Source organism: Macrotis lagotis, chromosome 1 (genome assembly GCF_037893015.1).
Source record: "Macrotis lagotis isolate mMagLag1 chromosome 1, bilby.v1.9.chrom.fasta, whole genome shotgun sequence".
Taxonomy (NCBI): domain Eukaryota; kingdom Metazoa; phylum Chordata; class Mammalia; order Peramelemorphia; family Peramelidae; genus Macrotis; species Macrotis lagotis.
In genome coordinates, this window is record NC_133658.1 from 197,439,247 (window position 1) to 197,448,756 (window position 9,510).

At 36.0% G+C, this 9,510-nt stretch overlaps 1 pseudogene; it reads right to left on the bottom strand.

Moving 5' to 3' along the window:
- Positions 1–305: 305 nt before the first annotated feature.
- Positions 306–1,339, bottom strand: LOC141520811 (leucine-rich repeat-containing protein 34 pseudogene; annotated as a pseudogene).
- Positions 1,340–9,510: the final 8,171 nt, after the last annotated feature.

Consider the following 9,510-nt stretch of genomic DNA (forward strand, 5'->3'; position numbering starts at 1 on the left):
TATTATCAAAGGAATTAAATCAAGTTATCACTAGAATAATATATAATGATCAAGGAAGATTTATGCCAGAAATGCTGGGCTGGTTCAATATTATGAAAACTATCAGCAAAATTGACAATATTAATAACAAACCTAACATATATGAAATGACTACTTCAATTGATGCTGAAAAAGCTTTTGACAAAAGTTATATCTTTTTTTTTCATGTTTCATTATCAAATTTATTTCCCCAGATGTAAATATTGGAAAGTGTGGTATTTGTTTTCATTGAGTTTGAAAAAGCATTAAGTCCCCTTCCAGTTATGTTATTGCTCACTATAGATAACCTGTTCACTATTCAGTAGAGGGTGGTTTAAGTTTATCCCTTTAATTGAATAGTTTTTAATTAGTACAGTTGCTAATGCTATCAAACTCTGAATTGCCAGATCACAGTCTCCCAAATCTAACTTCTCTAATGATGAATTAATTTGAAGCATTGCAGCAAAAAACATTCCACCTTTATTTTCAATCTTGTTCCCAGTCATTCTTAGGTGCTTGAGAGTTTGATTTCTGTGGAGGGCTTTGGCTATCACTTCTCCCCCTTCAGTCAATGTCATTAAACAGAAGATTTAGATAAGTGATATTTTGCATTTCCTGAAGAAGTAGCTGAACAGCCAAGGCTCCTTTATCAGTGATGAGATTATATCTAACATCTAAACCTGTAACATTTTTCAGTGATCTTAAGACATAGGTAAGTATTTCCAAATCTTCATCTGAGAGTCTCTGCACAGGTATCAAGTGGTTATTTCCAGCTATTTTTAGTGTGATCTCCTTGCTACTTCCTTTATATTTTCTGTGTTCTGTTTGTAGAAGCTGGAGTGATTGAGGTATAAAAGGATTGGGTTTCCCATTGAAATATTTACACGTGTCCAGATAACTCAGTGAGAGCAAGGTCAAAGTTGATGAAATTGTAAAGACACAAATCCGGTTATTCTTCTTCACACTGGTAGGTGGCTTCTGCAATCCACAGGGAGGGTCTGAGACTAGGGAGTGCCCAGTCTACTGGGAAATGGGCATCAAGGACAGGTGTAATTTCCACTCGTTTGGAAGCTAAAATTACTTAAAATGGGAGCTGGTCGGCCGGAGCGGTTACCAGGGGTCCCGGCCTGCTCGATCACTTGTGTCCCTCACGATTGCACGCATTCTGTGGGTTGGGAACCCTATTCTGGGCCGGATCCGGGGGCTGCTGGCGGTCCGGAACCCTGGGAGGGTCCGAGTGGGTGGGAGCGGTCGGGGGGGGGGGGCGCCGCGGGCCCCAGGGGTGGGCCCATCGGCGGCTCGGCCCGGGAAGCCCACCCATGGGGTCAACACTTCGGGGCCCCGGGTGGGGCGGGAGGTGGCATCTCCTCTCCCTGGTCGGGGTCCGTTCCTCAGGCTTCCCTCCCTCCCGCCGAGCCCCCCCACCCACCCAAAAGTTATATCTTAAAAAAAGATACCAAAGTTATAAATGGAGTGTTCCTTAAAACGATAAACAATATTTATTAAAAACCATCAAACATTTTAATATGTAATGGAGATAAGCTAGCAGTATAACCAATAACATCAAGAGCGGAAAAAGGATGCCAGCTATCACCACTATTATGCAGTATTGCATTCAAAATACTAACTTTTAACAATAAGAAACAGAAAATATTAAGTAATACAGTATTCAGCAGGGAAACATTTTTACATTTTGCAGATGATATATTGGTATTCTTAGAGAAATCTTGAAAATCAATTATTAACTATTGAATTAATTTGTAGCTTTAGCAAAGTTACATGATAAAAAAATAAAATCCTAAATAATCAACATTTCTATACATTACCAACAAAGCATAACAGTAGGTATAGAAAGAAAAATTCCTTCTAAAGCAATGGAAGACAAAATAAAATGCTTGGGAGTTTGCCAAGGCAAACTCAAAAACTATATGAAAGAACTTTAAAAGCCTTCATACAAATAAAATCAATTCTAGATATCTGAGAAAATGTCAATTACACATGGGTAGAATGAGCTAAAATAATAAAAATGACAATTCTATCTAATTTAGACTGTTCAGTACCATAACTATCAAATTTCCAAAACTTATTCTAGTGAGTTAGAAAAAATAGTAAATTCATATAGAGGAAGAAAAGGTTAAGAATATCCAGGAAACTAATGGAAAAATGCAAAGGAAGTTGACCTAGCATTACCTAATGTAATCTGTATTGATTCCTCCTTCAGAAACTTTGAGAAACAGTGAGGAAACTAGGCATAGACTAATATCTCACACACTTTATACTAAGATAACATACAGATTCCCTACAGGATTTAGACATAAAAGATGAAATCATAAGCCAATTCAGATAACAAGGAATAATTTGCTTCTCAGATGTATGGAAAGCGGAACAATTATAACAAAAGAAGCGATTTTTCATTCTATAAAGTAAAATGGATAATTTTGACTACATTAAATTGAAGAGTTTTTGTACAAATAAAATCAATGCAATCAAGATCAACATGGTTCATCATCACCCCATGTTGTTTTTGAGATATAAAGGTTCTGCTCATCTCACTCAGCATCAATTCATGCAAGACTTTTCAGGTTTTTCTGAAATTCCATCTCTCAAGATTTCTGATAAAACAGTAGTATTAGGGGGGTGGGGGGGCACAGAACCAAGATGGTGGCCTGAGGTTAGGATTTCTCAGCTCTTTCCAAAATATTCCCCAATCCTTAAAATTATGAGTCAGAACCCATAGAAAGACCCAATGAGGCAATGCTTCAGCCCAAGGTAACCTAAAAGACCATGAGAAGGCTCTGTTGCATGGGGTATGAGGGGGCAGCAGATCATCCAGGATCACCAGGTCAGAAAATCTGGGTATTGACTAGCACCAGCAGAAGCAGGTTCCAGACCTCCCAACCAATGGACAAGCACAACCTGGAAGATCCATGGAGAAACCTCTGCCAAAGTGATGGTGGAGCCCAAGCCAGCATGTCCCTCAGGAAAGCCATGGCCTTTGACAGATCCCAGATTCTGGGAAAGGAAAGACCTCAAGGTCTCTCCTCTGACCCTAGACAGGACAGGTCTGGTGCTTTGTCCATATTCAGATCCTGGTGGTATTCTGGGGCACCCCCCATGACCTTAGAGCAGTGACCCTCTGGAAGGCAAATGAGCCTGGAATGCAACTGAGAATCAACTCCCCAGGAAACCAAGCATCTTCTTCCAAGAAAAAGATGGACGTTCAATGAAATAGGGGAATTTCAAAAGTTCCTTTTGATATAGTCAGAGCTGAACAGAAAGTTTGATCTTCTAGTACAGGACTCAGGTGAAATATAGAGAGGGTGGACAAGAAGGGTAAAAGTATGAGGTAGTTAATGATGGTGAACTGCATGTATTCTTGCATGGGAAGATGATACTGATAATACTCATATGAGCCTTTTCATTTAATAAATCAGAGGGGCATATTTAGAAAAGACATAGGAGAGAACTGAATATGAAGGTATAATATATTGCAAAGAGGGAGTCATTGAGTGAATTATGATTGTAATGGGAGAAAGGGAAAGGAGAGATAGAATAGGCTAAGATATTTTACATAAAAGTATCAAGAAAAAAGCATTTGCAATAGAGTGGAAGGGGAGAAGGAAAGAGGGAATAAGTGAGCTTCATTCTCATCAAAAATGGCTCAGAGAGAAAACGACAAATATACTTAATAGGGTATAGAAATCTTTTACCCTAGAGGAAAAAGGAGAGGAAGGGGATGGGAAAAAAGGGGCTGGGGGAAAGGAGGGTTGTGTAAGTGACAGAGCAAAAGGTAGTCTGATATAACCAGTTTTTCTTGTTTTTTGCAAGGTAGTGGGGTTGAGTGGCCTGTCTGGAACCAAAGGGCTAGATGGTTGCTGGATTCTGGGGGTGGGATGTAGGCTCAGGCCCTCCTAGTCCCAGGGCCCATGCTCTGCTGCACCACTTAGTTGCTCCACAGAACACTTGAAAGAGAGAAAATATAATAAATGGGAGTGTGTAGGAATGGATGGAGGGAATTACAGTCAACAACAGCAACTGTGGAAAAATATGGAAGTAACTGATGGATTGATGATAAAGAATGTGATCTACCCTAGAGACAGAGCTGATGTTTTTGGAACACATACTGAAGCACATTTTTTTCTCTTTCTTTCATTTTATTTCTTATGAGGATTTTTGTTTTTGTGGGATTTTTATACTTTTTCAACATACATTCTTGAGGATATAGATCCAGTAGTAATATTGCTGGATGAAAGGGTATGCACATTTTTATTGTCTTTTGAAAATAAATCCAAATTGCTCTCCAGAAAGATTGGATGCACAACTCCACCAATAATTAATTAGTGTCTCTGATTTCCCACATTTTCTCCAACATTGATTATATCCTTTCTAGTCCAATTGATCTATCTGAGAGGTTTGAGTTGCTTTAATTTGCATTGCTCTTATCAATAATGATTTGGAGCAAAGTTTTCATTTGACTATAGACAGCTTTGTTATCTTTGTATGAGAATTTCCTTTGCATATTCATTGAACATTTATTAACCGAAGAGAGACTTGGTTTAATAGAAATGAGTTGTTTATCAGAAACGCTAGTTGTAAAAATTGCTGCACATTTTACTACATTCCTTTTAATCTTTATTGCAGTGGTTTTGTTTGTGTAAATACTTTTAATTTGATATAATCAAAATTATTCAGTTTGTTTTTTTTAATGTTCTCTATCTCTTTTTTTTCAAAATTGGATCCATTTTCTATAGATCTGACAGGTAAACTAATTTTGTTTTCCTAATTGGTTTATAATATTTTTTATGTCTAAATCCTGCACATATTTTGATGTTGTTTTGGTATATGGTGTGAGATGTTGGTCTATTCCTGGTTTCTCTCATACTTTCTTCCAATTTTCCTAGAAGTTTTTATCAAACAATAAGTTCTTATCCCAAAAGCAGGAGTCTTTGGATTTATCAAACAATGGGTTACACAATCATTTATTCTTGCCTCTTTTGCACCTAATTTATTCCATTGACACACCACTCTATTTCTTAACCAGTAACAGACAGTTTTGAAGACTGATGCTTTCTAATATAATTTTTTTATCTGGCAGGGGTAAGCCACCCTCTTTTGTACTTTTTATTATTAATGCCCTTGATATTCTTGACCTTTTGTTTCTACATATGAATTTAGTTACTATCTTTTCTAGCTGACTAAAGTAATTTTTTGGAAGTTTGATTGGTATAACAATAAAAAAGTAACTTAATTTGGGTAGAATTTTCATTTTTATTATATCAACTTGGTTTACCCATGAGCAATTGTTATTTATCCAGTTCTTTAAATCTGATTTTATTTGTGTCAAAAGTGTTTTACAGTAATTTTCATGTTTCCAAGATTGCATTGGCAAATATTTTATTTTATTTTATTTTATTTATTTTATTTTCAAAGGAATTGGATTAAGTGACTTTCTCCAGATCACACAGCTAAGTACTTGCTAAGTGGGATTTGAAAACAGATACTATTGACTCCAGGACTGGTGTTCAATCCATTGCAACACCTAGGTACCTAGCTTCCCTCTGAAGTTATTTTAAATGGAATTTTTCTATCTCTTGCTGCTATATCTTGTGTGTATATATATATATATATATATATATATATATGATTTATTTATACCCTACAAATTTGCTAAAGTTGCTAATATTTCTATTAGTGTTTTAGATGATTTTCTTGGGATCTCTAGTTATATCATTACATCATTCTTAGTCATTACTAATTTTAATTCCTGGAATTTCTTTTTTCTTCTCTTAAAGCTAAAGTTAACATTTCTAATGCAATACTGAGTAACAGTGGCAATAATTGGCATCCTTTTTTCCACTCCTGATCTTATTGGGAATGCTTCTAGCTTATTCCTATGTTTTCAGAAACTGCTTATCATTTTAATGAACAATTCTTTTATTTTTATGCTTTCTATGTTTTTATAGAAATGAGTGTTGTATTTTCTCAAAAGTTTTAGCATCTATTAAAATAAGCATATGATTACTATTAGGTTTGATATTGATATGGTCAATTATAGTTTACCTGTTATTAAATCAACCCTGCATTACATTGCATCCCTCTTTAGGGAAACTGTACATAATTTTCTTTCTCTGTTTTGGCTTATCCTTGTTTAAGTATCCACAACTTATTGGTACCATAGAAGGAATGTAGCAGAATTCCTTCTTCATCTATTTGTTTGAAGAGTTTATATAGAATTGGAAACAATTGTTCCTTGAAGCATTGGTAGAATCCACTAGTGAACACATCTGACCCTGGAGATTTTTTTCTTAGGGAATTCATTGATAACTTAGTGAATTTCTTTCGCTGAGACAGGGTTAGTAAAGTATATAGCTTCCCATTCTTTAAAATTGGGAAATATAGGGCAGCTAGGTGGCACAGTAGATAAAGCACCGACCCAGGAGTCAGGAGTACCTGAGTTCAGATCTGGCCTTAGACACTTAATAATTACCTAGCTGTGTGGCCTTGGACAAGTCACTTAACCCCATTACTTTGCAAAAAAATCCTAAAAAACCTGGCAAATCTGTATTTTTGTAAATATCCATCCATTTCACTTAGATTATCAAATTTATTGGCAGACAGTTTGACAAAATAGTCATGAATTATTAATTTAATTCCCTTCACAATCCTGATAAATTCACCTTTTTCATTTTTGATACCAGTAATTTGGTTTTCCTGTTTTTTTAAATCAAATTAGCCCAAGATTTACCCATTTTATTGTTTTTATTTCATAAAAGCAATTACTGGTTTTATTTATTAGTCCAATGGTTTTATTGATTTCAATTTTATTAAATTCACCCCTAATTTTCAGAATGACTAATTTGTTATTGAGGTTTTTTTATTTTTTCTTTCTCTTATTTTTCAGTTGCATGCTAAGTTCATTGATCTCCTCTTCTCTATTTTAGTCATGCAAGCATTTAGAGAAATAATATATCCCCAATACCTGCTTTGGCTGTATCCCATAAATTTTAGCACGTTGTCTCATTATCATCATTGTCTTGGATGAAATCCTTAATTCTTTCTATGATTTGTTGGTAGATACATTCATTCTTCAAAATTAGGCTATTTAGTTTCCAGTTAATTTCATATATATATAATGTATAGCCATGACCCTTTATTGCATACGATTTTTATTGAATCATGGTCTGAAAAAAATGCTTTCTACATTTCTGCCTTTCTTCACTTGATTATGAAATTTTTATGTCCTAACATATGGTCTATTTGTGCCAGGTATCACAGAAAATAGTGTATTTTCCTTTCTATCCACATTCAGTTTTCCCCAGAGGTCTATCATTTCTACATTTTCTAACATTCCATCACCTTCTTAATTTCCTTTTTATTTATTTTATGATGAGATTTATCTATTTCTGAGAGGGGGAAGTTGAGGTCTTTCACTAGGAGAGTTTTGCTGTGTATGTCTTGTAATTCATTCAGTTTCTTCTCTAAGAATTTGGATTCTATAAGGCTGGTAGATAGATATTTAGTCTTGAAATTACTTCATTATCTATGGTCACTTTTAGGGGGATAGAATTTCCTCCCTTATCTCTTTTAAGGAGATCTATTTTTGCAGTTGCTTTGTCTGATATGAAGGATTGTTACCTCAGCTTTTTTGTTTTACTTCAGCTGAAGCATAATATATCCCACTCCAGTCTTTTACCTTTACTCTATATGTATCTCTCTGCTTCATATGTGTTTCTTTTTTTGTTTGTTTTTGTTTTTGCTTTTGTTTTGTTTTGGGTTTTCTTGCAATGCAATGGGGTCAAGTGACTTGCCCAAGATCACACAGCTAGGTACTTATTACCTGTCTAAGACTGGATTTGAACTCACATCCTCCTTATTCCAGGACCAATGCTCTATTCACTGAGCCACTTAACTGTCCCCCAAATGTGTTTCTTGTAAGCAGCATATTGTGGGATTCTGTGTTTAATCCACCCTGCTATTTATTTTTGTTTTATAGGAAAGTTCATCCCATTCACATTCAAACATTACTCTTTTTTGCCCTTGATGCTATCTTCCCCTGTTTTTACTTTTCCCCTTCTTTCACCTTATTCCCTCCTTCCTGGTATTTTATTTCTGAATACTGGGTCCCTCAATGTGTTTTTCACCTTCTATCCACTCCCCCTTTTTCTTTTTCCTTTCCCTTTTACCCTTCTCCCCCCCTTCTATCAGTACCTCCTTCCCTGCCCTCTGCCTTTCCCCTCCTAATACTTGAAAAATAAAATAAATTTCTAAACTCAAATGAGTGTGTGAGTAAATTCAGGTTTGAATCAAATCTGATGAGAGTAAGATTCAGCTGACTCTCTTCCCTTCTGCCCCTCTATTGAAATAGGTCCTTTGCACCTCTTCAAGTGATGTAATGCACCCAATTCAGTATCACACTTTGTCCTTTCTCTTTACTGTTCCCCCAGACCTTGGGCTGAATCTGGGCTGTCCTTGAAATCTGGGCTAGGCCTTCAGGTTTAGAAACCTCAGAGATTCTCTCTGGATAATCAATGCTGAGATAAATCTGCTGTCCTCACCCAGGTTTTGGGGCAAGGTGGGAACACCTGAGGCTCTTTCTGTGTACTGGAGAAAGTCAGGATGTCTCAGAGGAACTTGGGAGGTCAACTGGATAAAAGCCTGGAGGACAGGGCCTTACTGGGTCACCTTTGATGGCTTCACATTACCAAATTCAGATGGACTGTTTGACTAATTTTTCAGAAGTTATTGTCCTTTAATTGAATGCTGTTTTTTCAACTCATATTTTTGTAATCCATGTGCTTATTATTTCACAGGTCTTGTTTCATTTTGTACAAGTTTATATAAATCTCCTTTTTATAGATAACATATTGATACTGTTACAATTATAGTTATTGAATTCAAGTACCGCTATTTGCTTAACACTTCTCAATCAATGACTACTTATTTTGCTCTGAGGTCTCTGCCAGTAAAAAGAGTTTTTAACTGTTGAGTTGTGGCTGACTCTGTCACCTCCTTTGGGGTTTTCTTGGCAAAGATACTACAGTAATTTGCCATTCCCTTTTCTAACTCATTTTACAAATGGGGAGCTGAGGCAAACTAGGTTGAGTGACTTGCCCAAGGTCACAGTGGTAGTAAGTTTCTAAAGTCAATCTTCCTGACTCCAGGCCTGACACTCTGTCCTTTGTATCATCTAACTATCCCTACAATAAGGAGAACCATTCTTAATATTTTGTTGAATAAGTAACTCTTTGTCTTTGATCTTCTTGAATTTTATGACTAGCTGTAGGTTCTCTCTGCTGATCTTGGTCAAATATTTAGTTACTCCCATGTGTGTGTGCATGAAATATAGTCTACACTCTCCATTGTTCCTATTTGGTCTCATGCAGGTTTTGCTGGGAAGTTCTCCAAATAATATGATTATTTATGCTGTTTGATGCTAGGTGTGTTCCACAGGAAATGAGTTTATATAGTAATTCACTGGTTCTACTTTCTGGT